Source organism: Coenobita brevimanus, chromosome 63, assembly GCF_032717465.1.
Source record: "Coenobita brevimanus isolate Jiangsu-jjx chromosome 63, ASM3271746v2, whole genome shotgun sequence".
NCBI classification, from domain to species: domain Eukaryota; kingdom Metazoa; phylum Arthropoda; class Malacostraca; order Decapoda; family Coenobitidae; genus Coenobita; species Coenobita brevimanus.
The window spans coordinates 17,632,814-17,652,112 of record NC_137016.1 but is presented as its reverse complement, the minus strand read 5'-3'; the positions used below and the strand labels follow the sequence as shown (position 1 = coordinate 17,652,112).

The 19,299-nt window shown below is 42.6% G+C and overlaps 1 non-coding gene across 1 annotated transcript; it reads right to left on the bottom strand.

The window, feature by feature from the left end:
• Nucleotides 1–868: 868 nt before the first annotated feature.
• On the bottom strand, nt 869–986 carry LOC145404540 (5S ribosomal RNA). The gene has a single exon (XR_013898197.1). It is a non-coding gene; the product is annotated as a 5S ribosomal RNA (ribosomal RNA).
• Nucleotides 987–19,299: the final 18,313 nt, after the last annotated feature.

Here is a 19,299-nt window from a genome sequence, read left to right as displayed (position 1 = left end):
TTTAATGAGAGAATATATGAAAAATATATACAAGTGTATGTCTGTATTCAACATCCATATAAGATGAGAGAGAGAGAGAGAGAGAGAGAGAGAGAGAGAGAGAGAGAGAGGGGGGGGGAGGTCTATAACAGGTTAATTAAGAAGAGTTTCTTTCCGCCTCTAAAACACGTAAGTGGGAGAACTTTTTTTTTTTTAAATACTTATGAGTGTGTAATAGCAAGTAAAGTGTGCTGGAGCACTATACAGCAGAGGTGGCCACAGTGTCACAGAGGGTTCTGGGGTGTCTTAGGGAGATATACAAAGGTTAAAGGCTCGTCTATTGTATGGTGTTATCTAAGATGTGGCTGCGGAGACGACCTAATAATATTCACTCATTTACCCTACTCGCACTCTCTCTCTCTCTCTCTCTCTCTCTCTCTCTCTCTCAATCCTTTTATAATCCACATATTTTCCTTTACCAGCTTCTGAAGTGACATACGTGTGAGGGTTGAGTGTGGATGGAAGCGAACGATCGGCTGAAAGGAGCGGAGATAATGAATAACGACATGGATGAGAGGATGAAAAATACGACGAATGGATGATCAAATGATTAGGTGGACTTAACACTGAGAGACATAAATAGGTCCACGGTGATTACACACATCTTACAGTCCCGACAGGATACTCGGCTATTAACACCGACAGAAAAGCTTAAGATTTTACGAGGAAATAGATTGAGCATCAAAGAATCACCCTTTAGGAAAATTCATCATCATCATCATCATTGCCAGACGCCATGTATCCCAGACGGGGTGGCCAATGGCTTAGAGTTAATTGTTTTACAGGGAGGGGCACTAATCCTCCACCAACCCCACTTGACACGTACGGATGCCAACAGCATCTGGTGTTCCCAGGCGGTCACCCATCCAAGTACTAACCAGACCCAACGTTGCTTAACTTCGCTGATCGGACGGGAAGCGGTGTACTCAACGTGGTATGGTGTTGGTTTTAGGAAAATTAAGTCCGTATTATTAACACCGAGATTGCACTGAGGAAGGCAAACCCACATCTTTTGACTTCATTTTTCATTACATGATTTAAAACATATGAGGCTTGACTTTTGTACTAAGAAGCTAATTGCGTTATATAATGGGATCCAATCGATCCAATCCCCATCATCACAAGTGTTTTGAAAATAATATATGTTGTACAATTTACGTCTTACCAGCATCTTCGCGTGTCGTTATAATAATACGACTCAAATTCTCTTGTGGGGAACTCGTGAGGGATGGAAGGTAGTGAAGGAATGGATGGTAGGTTGGTAGGGGAATGGATAGACGGATAACTTGGATGAGGGATAAGGATGGAAGGTTGGTAGGGGATGAATGGAAGAGTGGTTGAGGATGGATGGAAGGGTGGTTGAGGATGGATGGAAGGGTGGTTGAGGATGGATGGAAGGGTGGCTGAGGAAGGATGGAAGGGTGGGTGGGTTGGATGGGATATTCGTTACAGATGGATGAAAAGATGAATTGGGATGGACTGAAGGGTGAGAGGAATGAATGGAAGGGTGGTCAGAGTTGGACAGATGGATGGTTACGTATGAATGGAAGGGCAGGTGAGTTGGATGGAAGAGGGGTTACAAGTGGATGGAAGGCTGGTTGTGGATGAATGGGAGGGTTGTTTTGATGAATGAAAGGATGCCTGGGAAGGACGGAAGGTTAGTAGGGGATGGATGGATGGATGGAAGCTGGATGGAAATGGAAGAATGCATCGTTGGGGATGGATGGATGGATGGACGAATGAGGGATTGGGGATGAATCAACTAAAAATGAGAGAAAGAAGACTGTATGCAGGTGGGTGAGAAGAGTAATATACGTGAGGCAAGAACAGTTAAAGAGGCGTCGTTGGGATGCAAAAGAGGACAAAGAAAATGACAGATATAGCGAAGCAGAGGCTCCGAAATCTAAGAAAACAGAAAAAAAAAAAAAAGAGAGATCGTTGACGGTAGGAACACAATTACGAGTTTCGCAGAATAAGATACGGCTGTACAAAGATTAATGGACGGCAAAACACAGAACAGTCTGGTGCGGGAGGGATGGCTGGCGGGCAAGGAACGAGAGGTTAAGGATGAAGTAGATAATGGAAGGGTTAACTGTGGACAAGTGGTAAAGAAGTAAACTGGCAATCGTAAGCTCAGTCTTCGGTGTTCGTCCACAAGACTCACTGACGTCATAAAAACACACACGCCATTTCCACCACAGCGGTCCTGAGTGAGGTAGCTCTATTATATTACAGATTGGACGGATTGCTGACCTTGTGTGTGTGTGTGTGTGTGTGTGTGTGTGTGTGTGTGTGTGTGTGTGTGTGTGTGTGTGTGTGTGTGTGTGTGTGTGTGTGTGTGTGTGTGTGTTTATAAGACTTGCTGAGTCTGAGGGAATGGACTATCTAGTCTATGCCGAAGGTCTGCTGTTACTTAAAAGACAAGCTAATTATTTGGATGAGAGAAAATTGAGATGGGTGGTAGCCTCACAGGAGAGTGTATGAAAAACTAATGTTAAAGAGGGAATCGGAGAGACGCTGCTGAGAGAATAATGAACGACAATAAGACTGACGACATGGAAATCTGATGACAGTCATGCAGCGAGAGGGAGGGAGGGTGAAGTAGGGTAAAAAGGGCCGTGGAAGTGGATGAGGCTGGTGTGGATGAGGCCGTTGTAGATGAGGTTGGTATGGATGAGGCTGGTGTGGATGAGGTTGGTGTGGATGAGGTTGGTGTGGATGAGGCTGGTGTGGATGAGGTTGGTGTGGATGAGGCTGGTGTGGATGAGGTTGGTGTGGATGAGGTTGGTGTGGATGAGGCTGGTGTGATGGAAGCTGGTGTGGATGAGGCTGGTGTGGATGACTCTAGTGTGGATGTGGCTGGTGTGGATGTGGATGATGGATGATGAAGGGCAATGACAGCCAAAATGGAGGATATAATGAGAATGGTGCCGTGGTGGTGATGGTGATGAGTGACATGAAGGGAAGACAATTGAAGGTAAAGAGGGACAGGCGTACGTGGGTCGGGAATATGGATGGTTGGAAGGAAGGATGGTTGGAAGGAAGGAAGGAAGGTAAGTAGGAAGGAAGGATGGCAGGAAGTTAGGCTGGAAGGAAGAAGGAGGGGCGGATGGACTGGCGGTCGGAAGGATGGAGATGGAGGGAGGGATGGAAGGAAGGATTGAAGGATGGACGAAATGAGGGATGTTCGGAAGGAAGGATGGATAGTCAAAAAGATGTATGGTAGAAAGGATAGATAGCTGAAAGGATGGGTGGTAGGAAGGATGGATGGTAAATGAAAAAATAAGTCAGAATTTTTGTCTTGTAAGAAGGACAAATTACAAGTGACATACATAATGGGAGGTCCATCAGTACGATGAGGTCCAATCTGGCAACATCCACACCCTTCTGATCCCTTGGACAGGAATTTACTCCCTGTCCTGGGTCAGCTATCCTTGTCTCATTCTGTTGGACGGGTGACACTGATGGACAGGAGCTGCCAGTCCAGGGTTAGCCAGCCAATTACAGTTATCCTCTTTACTTATTAGTAATTTACATTCATATACCCAGTACGATGATTTTTCTTTTATGTTTTACTTAATTATTACTTCTCAAGATGGCTTTATTTGGCTTTGGAAATTTTTCTAGAACTGAAGTTAGGATTTAGGAACGGAAGCCACATGGAAAGACGGAATGCACTGGATAGATGGACCTGGATGAATGGTGCTGGATGAAAGAAACTATATTACTGAAAAGCAACATAAAATACGAATGGATTGTCAGGGCCTGGATGGCTGGTACTAGATGTTAGGAATATGGAAAGGATGGCTTAGGAGTGAACAGAAGAAACTGAGTGGATGGAAGGTAGAAAGGACAGATGGACACCAAGAGTGGAGGGAGGGAGGAAGGGATGGAGGGAAGAAAGAGAGTACGAGACACAGAGATTGGACTCTGTGACACTTGAAACCTAGCATGATAAAAGGAAAAAAAAAGACTGTCACGATAAAGCAAAGGGCAGGGGGACCTAGAAAACGTTATATTGAACCTCACCGCCACTCTTCCATTGTTAACCATTTTGCTAAGTACGTCTAAATATATTTTTGTGTGCTAAGAATGTAAACTAGGCTGATTCATGAGGGAAAAATGAAAATATAGAGAGGCAGCAGTGAAGTGAAGTATGTAAAATAAGTCGCAAAGAAAGGGCTACTAAAATCCTGTCCTAAATAATTTTGAGCCTCTGGTAGGAAATTTTTTTACTCCTTTACAAAACCTGGTCAGATTATATTTTCTCAAGCAAAGTTCGTAAGAAATCAAGCTATTTATAAAAACTGCTGAACCTTTCTGCACATCATGACAAGTTTTCTTTAATCGCTGCTAATTCCCTTTACACCAACTTTCCTCACACCGCCAGCAAATTTCATTGCAAGTGAAGCCGACCGAAAACTTAGCCACTTTCGAACTTTCTAAATCTCCTTCTCTATATCCGTCCCAATTCCTTGTATCCTTTGAGATCCATGGCGCCCTTATTATATTTTAGTCTTGTCACTGACGAATTTGAAATTTCACGCAGAGAGTGAAATAAATACATAAAATAAAAGTAAATAAACAAATAAGAGGACTGCCTATCCAGAAGCTGACCCTCTCGTACTTCCTAAGTCTGATTTCTCGCCATGCAGTCATTCACTCAAGCTCATGGATTCCTACCGCCACCTCATATCCTCCCCCCCCCCCGCAAAAACAAAATCATGATGGGGCACCTCCAGTATTCTAGGTAACACCAGACGATTTTATTTAGGTGATAGTGAGTACAGGAAACTTAGAGTGTTAATACTGCCACCACTAACGCTCTCACGGTTGGGACAACTCCTGTGTTTTGTTCCAGCCAAAGTCACACGGTTTTATTCAGCTGATAGTGAGCATAGGATCCTGAGGGTGTAAACAGTGCCACCATAAACCGTCTCATGGTTGGGACAACCCTAGTACTCTACTCCAACTAACGCCAAACAATTTCATTCAGCTGTGAGTAAATACAGAAGACTGAGAGTATTAACAGGACAACTACACACACCCAGAACCTGCTCTCCTTTACTTCCTTAACCCTTTTCTCTCTCTCTCTCTTCCAGCCTGCTTCCCTGTATACACACACAAACACACACACACACACACACACACACACACACACACACACACACACACACACGCATCAGGGTGGATGAGATCCCGCCTGATACACAGATCATTGATTGGATCACTGGGGATGGCAAAGAGTGTATCTCTCACCCATCAGGACAGAATATCCAGGGCGACGTCCCAGTCACTCCAAAGTTTTCGTCCCCGTCACTACGATGATGTTATTACGATTCTATTCTTGCTGCTGCCAGGCGATATTATTCAACTTGGAAGGGGCCTGTAATGGTGAAGAGGTTAATGAAAGCTTTATATAACCTCTGGAGTTGGTAAATTTTCTGCTAAGGTACAGTACAAACGCCTGTAGATAAAGGTAAGATAATGCATAGGGTCACACGCCATGAGATGCACGAGTACAATACAAGGCATGTCCTCGGGTTACCGCAAATGGCCACGCCTCTATCTAACACACCACTTACCCACAGTTTTATGGGGGACCTTCCAGTAAGGCCAAACTTCTTCTGCCCTTTAGTGAGTTCGGTATTAATATTTGCTATGAATCACATGCACAGCAGGTGAATATTATCTGTGAAAGGCCATTACCGCAGTTTGTAAAGTATAGTAGCAAAATTACACAGGCTTATCAGCGTTATGGAATGTTGACATTAATATATATATATATATATATATATATATATATATATATATATATATATATATATATATATTTTATACCCACCAAGACTCTTTTAACTGTAGCCTGTGCAGCTACGGTAAACACACACACACACACACACACACACACACACACACACACAACAATATTAACGTCGAAGGCAGGACTGAAATAGAATGGATTGCTAAAGGGACACTCAAGAAAACTGCAGACCATCGCATCGTCCTCCCTTCTTAGTTTTGTTGGTATTTATGTTGTTCCCGGGCAGCACAGCGTACAAATGCATCCTCCTCTTCCTCCTTAAGTTACTCTCGCCTCGTCTCATTCTTTAGTTATGTTCCGCGGTAGCACAGTGTCCACTAACGTCCTCCTTACACTCGCCTCGACCCACTTAGTTATTTCAGGGTAGCATACTGTCGGCAATCCTCCTCCTCCACCTCCTCTTCCTCCTCCTCCTCCTCCTCCTCGTGCTGTGTGTGTGTGTGTGTGTGTGTGTGTGTGTGTGTGTGTGTGTGTGTGTGTTGCCAAAATATCTCAAAATCATGTGGGCAAAGTGTATTAAAATTTGTGGGCAGTACAGTATTCTGGGATATCTGGCTTGCTGGTTAACAATTTTGGCGAAGCTGCGATGATATTCCTCCGATTGCGAGAGGTTTACTGATGTAGTTTTTTTTTTAGACAGGAAAGCAGAGACACTGAAACGCGGTGGCGAAATCCTAAGACTTTTCGATTTTGGCAAACCAGCGATGATATGCCTCCGACTGCCAGAGGACTGCTGATCTATTTTTATTTTTATTTTTTAATTGATGGTGTTCGATACACATTCGTGGGTGAATGCTTTGGCTTTTATTCTTACTTTATTTCCTTCTCTTATTTCCATTTCCGTCTACTGTATATCTTTCCTGTTTATTTGTATCACTGTCAAAATGTTCAGTTTATTCTATCTCCCATATTCGTCTTCCTCTTTTGTCCTCTCTTTACTACTTTCTCTTACCTCTTTCCATTTCTTCATCTTTTCTTCCTTTTCTTCTCTCACTGCATCCCACGCCATTTATCAAACTTTGTACAAAAATTTTCATGCCAATCCTTGAGGAGGTGGGGGTGGAATGAATGTGGTGGAAAACTGGGGTGAGGAGATAGGATGGAGAGGTGTGTGGGTGAGGGAATGGAGGAGAGGTGATGGGGGTGGGGAGGTGAGGGGGAGGGGTAAGAGTGGGGGTTAGACTGGATGTTGATGGGTCAGGTTGGGGTAGTGGTGGGGTCAGGAGGGGAGGGGAGGGGAGGGAGAGGACAGTCGTGGTCAAAGGCTGTCAATCTCACTCCGCCCAATTATATGCATGAAACACTAAACATAATTTGTACCTTACATTTAACCACACGTGTACGCAGTGACCTATATATATATACAACTGAGAGAGAGAGAGAGAGAGAGAGAGAGAGATGAGTAGGTAGAGGGAATGGGGAAATGGGTAGGTAAGAGGAGTGCAGGAAGTGAGGCTATTAGGGAGGGGATCTGAGTTTCCGGTAGGAGGGAATGGAGGAGGGATGAAAGTGGAATGAAAGGAAGAGGAGGAAGACAGGTGGAGAAGAAGAAGAAGAAGGAGAGAGAGAGAGAGAGAGAGAGAGAGTGAGTGAGAGATGGTAAGGGCAGCTCTGGCAAACTCCTTATACATTCAGGTCAAGCATTGTTCTCTTTCCTCGCTCTTCCTCTCCCCATCACAGCCTTTCCTTCGTCCCACTTCTCTCGCCATTGATGTCTTGATTTGCTCCCCCCCCCCTCTCTCTCTCTCTCTCTCTCTCTCTAGTTAAACATATACTTTCTTTTCTGTATCACTTCGCTTCAGTTCCTTTTTCATTACCTCTCAAATGCTTATTTTTTATACCACTTCTGATACGAGACATTTCTACCCATCACCTTGTTTATTATCCCCTTCTTACCATTTCATGTTCTCTCTCCTTCTTTATAAAGTTTGTTCTCCCCTCAGACTATTTTCTTGCTTTTCCCCAACCTCTCTTCCACACACAGTTTTGTACCTTCGTCTTCCCTCATCAATTTTCTGTGCCACTTGTCTTCCTCTCCAAAACATCCACGAAATAAAACAGCCAACACAGGGCCAATAGGTTTGTTGCTGTTTGCTTTCCTTTATATTTCTTTGTTTATTATTGGGCCGTGTCGCTTTCTTTCTAATCCGCATTCGCACCTCCTACCTCCCTCTCATCATTCCACGCTCTACCCTATACCTCCCTTTTGTCTAGCTCTCTTCCCTCTACCCACTCCATTTTTTGTCCCTCTCCTCTGTCCTTTTCCTTTCCTTTGTCAATTATCTGTCCATCTCCCCTTACTTCTTCCACTACCCCCTCTCGCCTTTTTCCACTCCTCTCCCTCTCCCTCCTACATCGTACCCAGTTCCCCTCCCTAACAGCCCCTACTTTCTGCTTCCCTGTCTCTCTCTATTAAATTTGATGTGTCTGCCTGGGTGTCGGCAGAAGAGTTATGTTGGCTCTGTATCTCGAACTGTCTCTTAACTCTTCTGATAGACAATGAAACTAACAGTACTGGTAAGAAAGGTGAGTTTTTTACGTAAGTTGACCTAGAAAAATAACACGCTGGATATCCACTCTACCATGAAGCATTAACCACTTCAGCACGATTAAGTCTTAAATATTTAATCATACCAACCCAAAATGATTTGATTCATATTAATCGGAACTACATGAACTGCAGGGTTTAAAACTAAGCTAACCACTATGATCCTCCTCACTACCAGTGTCATGATCTAAATAAAATCACCAGACAGAGGCAGTGCTAAACAACACCGTCATCGTACTGAATGGGTTACTTGCCCTAAAGTGGCCCAAGGAAGCGAGATGAAGGACTGTCAGTGTGGTAACTTTTACGAGAGGACCAACAGGCAAAGGTGTACAATATGTTGCTGGACACATCAGGTATGCTTGTCCAACACCACGGAATTTATGCGGAACTACACGTCCAGGCAACAAGTAATTCATGAATCTTGTATCGTGAAATGTTCAAGCAGGGCTCAAAGTCGGTCTCAACTATTCCATCTTCATTATAAACACAATTCTTTAACTGCATATAATTATCACTTCAGGAACATTTCCTTCTTTGTTCAGCACTCAACGAAAAGAGGCTTGGGGTTAAAATAATAATCAATGCCACTAAGAGAGGATGAACATGGTTTTTGTCATGTTTAAGAAAAAAGCACCTAATAAAAAAAAATATACTGACTTAACACCAACAACACCATGCTGCTTACATTTGTTCCTTCTCCGAAAATGGAAATTTCCAACTCGGCACATTATACTCACGTTAAACGACTGCTCCGATCATAACCCTTTCAATACGGTGACGTACTATTTCATATTTGCACCCTCTAGAGCATGGATTCTTATTAGGGGGTATCCACATTCCTTGGGGGTATGGGAACCAAAACCTGGGGTATGGGACTCTTCTCTAAATAAGTAAAATAAATTACTGTATCATTGCTTTGTTCGTATGAAAAATCTGTCAGATCGGCTTGGGTAAAACTTGTAGGTTTTAGTTCCTTTTGTTTTAGTTTTTTTTTTTTTTGGCGATAAACCTCATTTGTGACATGTAAATCTACTGTGCTATAACCTGAAACAAGTGAAACAAAGCTACTCAGTAGAATAGTTGTAGCTAACTTGTACAGTTGTCATTCGTCGTTTTCCCACAAGCAAATAAATAGGATAAAATCCTAATAATTTTCTTTCCTGTTCTGTTCCTAGTTATCCATGTGTAACGCAAAACCATGCTACTGACACCTTTAGAAATAATACTGGCATCTAATGGGACTGGTGGTAAGCATGATGGTTTTGACAGTTTGACAAAGAGGTTCTAGGGACATCATCGGCAATCCATTAGGGGCCTTGACAGGGAAAAAAGCTAAAAACTGCACTAGAGGATATTTTTCAGTTCTGTATACGCATTTCGAACAAGAAAATTTTCATGCACAGGCGCCATCCACAGCTCTGTCGCATTTCCAACTTTTCCTCCAAGAACTTTAAAAATCAGTGTGATGAAGTCGCAGCAGCTGACAATGATAAATTTATTTAGCTGTGGACCAGCGTCGTCAGTGCCGGCTGCTGTGGAGAGAAAACAGGAGAGGCGACAGCGCTTTTGATGTCAACTGTACACTTCCTTAACCCCTTAAGTACTACGATGCTCCACTATGCTGAATATAATCCTGTAGCAGCAGAAATATTTCAGAAAAAAAAAAAACGAAAAAAGAGAGTAAGCCTCGTACTGAAGGAATTAGTATTTGTTTTTTCATGGTTTTATGTCTCTTCTTCAGTCCCTGTTTACTAGCCGCGATAGCGAAGCTTGTATTGTTTTCAGTTTGTGTGTGTGTGTGTGTGTGTGTGTGTGTGTGTGTGTGTGTGTGTGTGTGTGTGTGTATCGCTCTAGAATTCATCATAAAATTTTACATGGGTGTAGGAGGGAAAAAATGGAACACGAGTTCGAAATTGGTAAAAGTAGGTCAAGGTCTGTGTGTCAGTTACCTCAATAACTTCGCAACCGCTCAAGATATCATCACAAAACTTTATCAGGTGTGTAGTAGGGATGAAAATCTCCTACGAGTATTGTTTCCAGTTTGTCTGTCTGTCTGCGTGCCTGTGGGACTGTTAGCAAGTTAACTTCGCAACCGCTCAAGATATCATCACAATATTTTACATGTGTGTAGTAGGGACGAAAATCTCCTCCGAGTTCGAATTTCGTGAGAGTAGGTCAAGAACTGCGTGTCTATTGCCAAGATAACTTCGCATCCTCTCAAGATATCATCACATAATTTTACAGGTGTGTAGTAGGGATGAAAATCTCCTACGAGTTAGAAATTGGTGAAAGTAGGCCAAGGTCAAGGTCATATTCAGAGCCGCGCTAGATAGGCCTATATATAGGCTCGCGGTAGGTGCTATTCCCCCTTTGGGGGACCTCTGTTTACCCTTTATTCTCATAACATTTCCTCTTATTATCGTTTTCATCAAATGTCTGCTCTTTCATCATGCACACATCAGCAACTTTTCTCGTAATTCTCTCATCATGCACACATTAAAAACTTTTCTCGTAACTCTCTGTATTCATCCTCGTATACACTTTTACATTATAATACCATGCCTCATATTATCCATATGATATAGCAAAGTTTGACTTCTTTACCATTATTGTTATTGCAGTTATTATTATTATCATTAGTAGTAGTAGTAGTAGTAGTAGTAGCAGTAGTAGTAGTAGTAGTTGTTGTTGTTGTTGTTGTCTTTGTAATAGTTGTTGTAGCAGCATCAGTAGTAGTAGTAGTAGTAGTAGTAGTAGAAGTAGCAGTAGTACTCTCTCTCTCTCTCTCTCTCGTCCACTACATCCTTCTCTCCATCATGCCCTCCTCATCTCATCTCTTTGTTTCTCCCAGTAAATCAAAACTTTCACCCTGAAGATTTTGTGAGCGTTATTCGGTTCCCTGACCAAGGCCAAACGACTATGTGTGTGTGTGTGTGTGTGTGTGTGTGTGTGTACTCAAAACGAACGCTCAGTTTGATGAGTAAATGGTGTGACACAATCGCTGGACACGCTGAATGCAACTAATGATATACAGTGATGGCAACAGGGAACAGGGTTATGATGATGATGATGATGATGTAAAAGAGAAAACGCTTCATATACATGAGAATGGATGGATGGAAATGTGTGCACAGACACACATATTTTTAATGTACAAAATATTTATTTATTTCTATCTAAAACGCAATATTACTACTGGTAGTCCTAGTCTATGTGTGATCTTTCATTTTTATGATAAACGTTCCTGTAAAAACAGCAAGAATGGACACACACACACACACACACACACACACACACACACACACACACACACACACACACACACACACACACACACACACACACACACACACACACACTGTCACGGGGTTTTTATAATATCACGGTAATTTTGAAATAAATGCTTAAATATTATTTAATTGATATTAATATTCAATAATATTAAAGAGCAGGGACAATGATTGTCTTGCTACATCAAGCAATGATTACTTTACGCTGCTTCTTCGCACGATTCTCTAAGAACGAGAATTTATAAACTTTCTCAACAGTACACAGCAGAGACTACTCACAATTGCTGAATCACTGTACTGTTAGCCTCTGGAGAAAGTTACTTCACCCCTGACAATAAATAACTAATACTAACATCAGGTTCTTGCCGATGCTTAACTCCTGGCACAACGGATTTTAAGTTAATACAACAAGACTGGTCTAAGTACCAGTTATGAATAGTAAAACGTCTATGCAAGCTAGGAGCTATGTGGGAAATAAGCTTAATTATGGAGAAATGAAACAAGATTTTACTTAACATTAAGCTCAAGAAAAGAACTGTTAAATTTATTGATTAAAAAAAAATAAATTTAACGTTACATTTCAAATCAAATCAATGAGACCGCACTCACTCACTCACACAAAAGCTAAATACTTACGCCTAGGAAAAAAACACCTTAACTAAACTCTTAAGACTACGAAAATACAAAGAGGGAAATACTGATCGATGAATGCTGTGTATCACCCAGGGGGTGGGAGCTTGGATTAACTGTACTCTGTGGAGCTTGGGTGCTAGCTGACCTCTCACACTTCTGGAGCACAGGACCTCTCTCCGTCAAAGCAAACACTAGACTGCCCAGTCGTGGGAACAAAAGGGGGAGCAGTAGGCCGCATTTTCTAACGGTCGAGGCAAGCAGGGGCGAACAATAAAGAAACAATAGTATCGCTCAGTACAGCACTTAGTGACGTGCATTAAATCGGTCACTTTTGAAAACAGTGACGAATGTTTTGAAAAGTATACCCCGAAATGGAGAGAGAAACGGTTAACTGAGCGATACACAGTGAGTTTTCCACTAATAGTTCGTGGCTTCTCACAAAAGGGAAATGTCGCGAATTTGATTCGTGACATTACGCCCCTACAAAATTAAATTTTTTCCTTATGGGAAAAAATTTGTGGATATATATATATATATATATATATATATATATATATATATATATATATATATATATATATATGTACACATCCTAACTCAGTCACACAAGATTCACACTGTGGTGTGTGTGCTATCCTGCTACAGGAGAAAGTCACAGTCGCCAGTGAGCGAAAAAAACCTCGTATTTACGTTAATAGAAGCAAGCTTGAGGGAAAAACTCCGTGACAACGGTGAAAATCCTGTACTCAGGTCAAACTGAGCGAAAAGTCGCTACATTTACACTGACAATTAATTGTTGTGTAGCGTGGTGTATGTAATACACGGTGTAGGTGTGACAGTTGTAGTGTGACTGTACCTATGTGTAAAATGACACAGTAAATAATATGGCGACGACGAAGGCAGAGGAGAAGAGGCGGCAGCGTGCGGCAGACGATCAGCTGGCCTGCACAGCAAAACTGCTACACCCATTGCTGAACCTGCAAAACCAATTGAGGTGGAGCATCGAAAGTGTCAATGAGACAAAATTTTATTATGTTACAATTACTCTCTCTGCCTAGCAGTCAGTGCTACGACGTACATTCGAGGTCGCCATTAATTATAGCACACGATTATGGTTAGCAAGTTGAGAATCCTTGTGTAAACTCGGGTCTTCCATAGCCTCGAACTGCACACGGGTCATCAACCTTTATTCCTAAATTTCCGACAGAGGATGCCTATCCTGGTGAAATATTATTCGCCCATCACCAACTAAAATAGAAAATGGGAGGAATTATTCCTAAATTTCCGACAAAGGATGCCTATCACGGAACCCAGCATACAACAACTGCTCATGTTAGTCAGCAGTTAGTAGGCGAGACATCAGGTCTGCACCCACTTCACCACTACCCTGTCTCTCAACTGACTCAGAGATTACAGGTGTAGTTATAAATGGCACAGGAAGGGCATGTCCCTGATTAGTGGTGATACTTTGGCACACACTGCAAGAACGGACAAAACTATCTATGTCTCGTCCCATCCCTGGCCAGAAAAAGTCAGCTCGGTTACGGTCCTGGGTCTTCCTTTTGCCCATGTGACCTCCTGAGACTGAACAATGACCCCATTGTAACACTGCTAGGCGGTACTTGGCGGGAAAGACAAACTGCAGTTGAACCTCGCCCTCGGGTGTTCGTGACTCACGGTAGAGCCGTCCTTGTTTACGAAGGAACTTGGCTCGACCTCCCCGTGAATACTTAATCACTCGACCCTTTTGTTTGTTCCGCACGGTAGCAAGTGTCGGGTCAGAATGTTGTTCTTGTACAACAAGTTGACTACACATCAGATCTCGCGGCGATTCAATGATCACTGGGGTGACACAGTCTGGAGCCTCAGCAATGGCTCGTGTTACCACAGCAGCCAAAGTCTGAGTAGCGTCATCATCGGAGCAACTATCCTTGACTCCTTGAATATTGCCTACTATAAGGTCAAATAAGGGTTCTGGCATGACAACTGCAAGTGTCGTACCAGTATAAAATGGAGATGCCACCTAGATACATGCCTCAGGGAACAATCTCACTGATCCATCAATAAGGTTTGCATGGATCTGTCGACCTGTATACTGCTCAGGCCGAACTAAACTCTGCTTAACAGAGCAACCTGAGGAACCAGTGTCTCTCAGGACCTTCACAGGAATGCCTCCCACAAACCCTGGCTGAACAAGGAAGGTACTGTCACCTGCGGGAGGGCCTGTGGAGGAAGCAGCTAGCCACTCATGAGGCTGCTGAATTGATGCGGCAAACATTGTGCCTTGAGGGTTATACTGGGAAGATGGAACATTGGCCATCTGTGGAGGGGGGGTTCACTGTCACTGTGGGACTAGTGAACTGTGGGGAAGTACCCATACTGGTAGAGACGTGACCACCATGCTGCTGCTGAGGAATGAAGGCCGCATTCGCTTCCTGCCTCTTTTGAGCTGGTGGTGAAAAAGTTTGTCCCGACGGTCGGTTGCGTGGCTGATACTGCTGCTGGTTAGGGTACTTGTTGTACCTCTTCCACTCAGGTTTCTGAGTGTTTTGCCCCTGGTCCTTCCACTGCAGTTTTGGACCTTGGCCATTATTCTGAGAATGGCCTTGTTGCTGGGGTTCAGTCTGAGACGATTTCCCAGATTTATCAGGTTTTCTGTTCCAGGTGTTTTGCTTACGAGCTTGATACCCGTATGCAGTAAAGAATGCGTCAGCCTTCTCTGCCATTTGGCTGGCATCTTTCACCTGGCAGATCTTAAGCTGTGCTATGAGCTCAGCAGGCCACCACCTCTCTAGCTGTGTACGCAGCATAAGGTCAATTATCCCCTCACGCGTGGAAAGAGTTTCATCTTTCTCCATCCACTCACTTAAGTAAGCAGTGAGACGATCAAGGAACTAAACAGCTGTCTCCTTGTCTTGGAGACGAGCTCGCATGAACTGAACTTTGGCGTCGTCTACTGTGAGACCATACGCCTTAATGAGTGCAGCTTTCATCATCTCATATGTGAGATTGTCTCCACGAATTCTGTGGAGAATATCGAGGGCAGGGCCCTCAAATAGGCTAAGAAACTGAAGCCGCTTAGCTGCCTCATCCAGCTGATACATGTCTGCCATGTCCTCAAAACGAGCTATGTACGGCTCGATTCACTCGCTTTCCTTGTATGAAGGAAGCTTGATGCGTGGGGTCGCCAGGACATGTGCAGGGAGAACGCTCGTGGAGCTTGGACCAACTGCACCAGACGTGTCTGAAGCCAAGGAATCTCGCTTGAGCTCCAGCACTTCAAGTTCATGTTTTTCTCGTGCCTCTCGTTCGGCACGTTCATATTCACGTTGTTCCCGCTCGTATTCCCGTTGTTCTCGCTCGTATTCGCGCTCCTTTTCGCGTTCCTCACGCTGTTCTCGCTCGTATTCGCGCTGAATCTTAAGCTCTTCACGGGCATCATTCTCGCGCTGCTGCTCCTGATTATGCCGTGAGAGTATATACTCTTTAATTTCGGTTGGGTCTGTAAGACCCATATCTTTGGCTTCCTGTAAAAATATGGTGGTAGCCATGGCACTAATTTACTAAGCAAACCGAAACTGAGCACTGACTGCTTCGCAAACGAATGCTAATGACACAAGTAAAGAGTACAGACACAAGCTAGTGGTGACCAGTCTTATCTAGTTAACTGGCAAAGAATAAATCAAAAATGTAAATGACTGGGAAGACTCAATAATAAACACAATGGGTACGGCGACTTCCCAGGAGCGAATAAAATCGTCTGGCGTTACAAAGAATAAACTAGAGTTAAGTACTCTATTGATTAATAAAGCAAAAATTCACTTGCTAAATCAACGGTAACCACCAGTAAACTTGTGCCTATAAACTTTAATAATAAATTCCTAAATATGAACGAGTGAGCACTATCTCGTGAATAGTTTTATAGCTAGGAGTTAATATCCTGGAATGAGGTCGCCAATTGTCACGGGGTTTTTATAATATCACGGTAATTTTGAAATAAATGCTTAAATATTATTTAATTGATATTAATATTCAATAATATTAAAGAGCAGGGACAATGATTGTCTTGCTACATCAAGCAATGATTACTTTACGCTGCTTCTTCGCACGATTCTCTAAGAACGAGAATTTATAAACTTTCTCAACAGTACACAGCAGAGACTACTCACAATTGCTGAATCACTGTACTGTTAGCCTCTGGAGAAAGTTACTTCACCTCTGACAATAAATAACTAATACTAACATCAGGTTCTTGCCGATGCTTAACTCCTGGCACAACGGATTTTAAGTTAATACAACAAGACTGGTCTAAGTACCAGTTATGAATAGTAAAACGTCTATGCAAGCTAGGAGCTATGTGGGAAATAAGCTTAATTATGGAGAAATGAAACAAGATTTTACTTAACATTAAGCTCAAGAAAAGAACTGTTAAATTTATTGATTAAAAAAAAATAAATTTAACGTTACATTTCAAATCAAATCAATGAGACCGCACTCACTCACTCACACAAAAGCTAAATACTTACGCCTAGGAAAAAAACACCTTAACTAAACTCTTAAGACTACGAAAATACAAAGAGGGAAATACTGATCGATGAATGCTGTGTATCACCCAGGGGGTGGGAGCTTGGATTAACTGTACTCTGTGGAGCTTGGGTGCTAGCTGACCTCTCACACTTCTGGAGCACAGGACCTCTCTCCGTCAAAGCAAACACTAGACTGCCCAGTCGTGGGAACAAAAGGGGGAGCAGTAGGCCGCATTTTCGAACGGTCGAGGCAAGCAGGGGCGAACAATAAAGAAACAATAGTATCGCTCAGTACAGCACTTAGTGACGTGCATTAAATCGGTCACTTTTGAAAACAGTGACGAATGTTTTGAAAAGTATACCCCGAAATGGAGAGAGAAACGGTTAACTGAGCGATACACAGTGAGTTTTCCACTAATAGTTCGTGGCTTCTCACAAAAGGGAAATGTCGCGAATTTGATTCGTGACACACACACACACACACACACACACACACACACACACACACACACACACACACACACACACACACACACACACACACAGAAACACACGTATATATTTTTGCAAAATCATATTATGCAGTTATGGTAAATGTGCAAAGAAACAGGAATTTCTGATAAAATACGTAAAAAGGCGAACTCCCAGGACAACATGGCTATCCAAAACAGCTTAGGCACATGACCCAATTCCAGGCTCATTATCATAAAGACCTGCTTCCCCCCAAAAAAGTAGAATATCCTGAAGCCGGGCCAGTGTGAGCCTAAATTTGACTGCAGGTCCCTTGCGATGTATAAAGCGGCCGACCCTGCCTGCCTGCCTCCCTGCCTGCCCGCCACGGCTTTACCAACTCTGTGACCGACGGCCACACGGGTGACATTCTGAGGACCGGCCATGCTGCAGGACTGAATTATTTACCATGCTGAGTTGTAACTGAGATTCACTACCACATCTCGCTCTTACTGCTTATCCTGCTGTGTAAGCAACCTACACCTAAACAATGGCTTTTCATGCAACGATGGGGACCCTATAGCAAAATTAATTAACTAAAAGAAAACAAAGTAAAAAATAATGTTGAGCTTCCGATATATGAATACACTTTTGAAAGCTTGCGGGTCTTATGCAAAAATGAAGATAATCTGCAGAGTTCTGCATGATCGTCTACAATGAGACTGGAGGCAACCACATAAGCAAGTTTATATATGCAGCATATAGACGAAGGAAAGTAAAGCACCACTGTGACAGACAAAGAAAGAAAGATTGATAGGAATCAGTGAAAGGTGGAGAATTGATGAGACGAAACCCTATAATTTACTCTGATAATAGAGCTGCATGTGGAGATGTGCCCCTCCCCTACCCACAACTTTCCCATCACCACACCTAAGGAATAAGGGAACGAATACAGTCCTCGTACAGAATCAGTATCTGTGATGGCTTCATAGAATAAAGTCAGGCTAAAACAGGGACTCTCCTTGAAGCTGATTTCATAAGAGAAGCAGTGGGTTATTTTCAAGAGATATAATGAAAAAAGAAAATACCCAGACTACTGAACGAAGGAGTGAAACATTTCTTGTTGAAAGCAAGAGGACTGTGGTATGGAGGATTGTATGGAAAAAACTAAATATTTGAGGCACGGCAAAGAGAGATTTTCCCACTGGAGTTACTAATGTTAGAGAGACCAAAGTCAAAAGAATCAACTCTTCTTTCCAAAACAATTAACAACTACAGAATGCACAGATAACGAGTGCGATGGTGAAGGGTGGAAACATCAGCATATGACCAAGACAAATAATACAGAGTATACAATCATTATTTAGTATCGGTATGGGAAAGACACCAAGAGGAAAAGTATATCTGTGAGGAGCAATACTTGAAAACTTTGGTTGAACAATGGCTGCCTAATGCATATGAGTTGCTAGAGAAGAATATGACGAAGATCTAAGATGGATTACAAAGGAAAGAAGAGAAACCGAAGGACGGCAGTTTAGCTCCTTCAGTCCTTCAGATCATTTTCTTCAGCTTAGGGAGATACATATGGCTGTAGACTAATGGGGTTCATGGGGACTGTAACTACACCCCGTCAAAATTAATGGTTTCTCCAAGGTTAACAGAAACGTTTCGAGATATCAATATTATACAGCAAAAATATAAATAAATAAATATGTCATGGAAGTCAACGGGTTAAATTTTTATATCTGTGACTGAATATATCCAGTCTTTGATAAGTCCAGCAAAACAACATCAGTTTCCTCGAACTCCAAAAAGACAACGAACGACTACACATTTGACAGGAATATTTGACCAAGTTCAATGCAGCCCACCCGACGGAACCCACAGTGAGTAGAGGCACGTTTATTTATCCCTTTTAATACTTCTGTCTGCAGTTTATTCTTTTTGTTACCAGACAATTTTTATTGATTCGGAAAGCCTCTAATG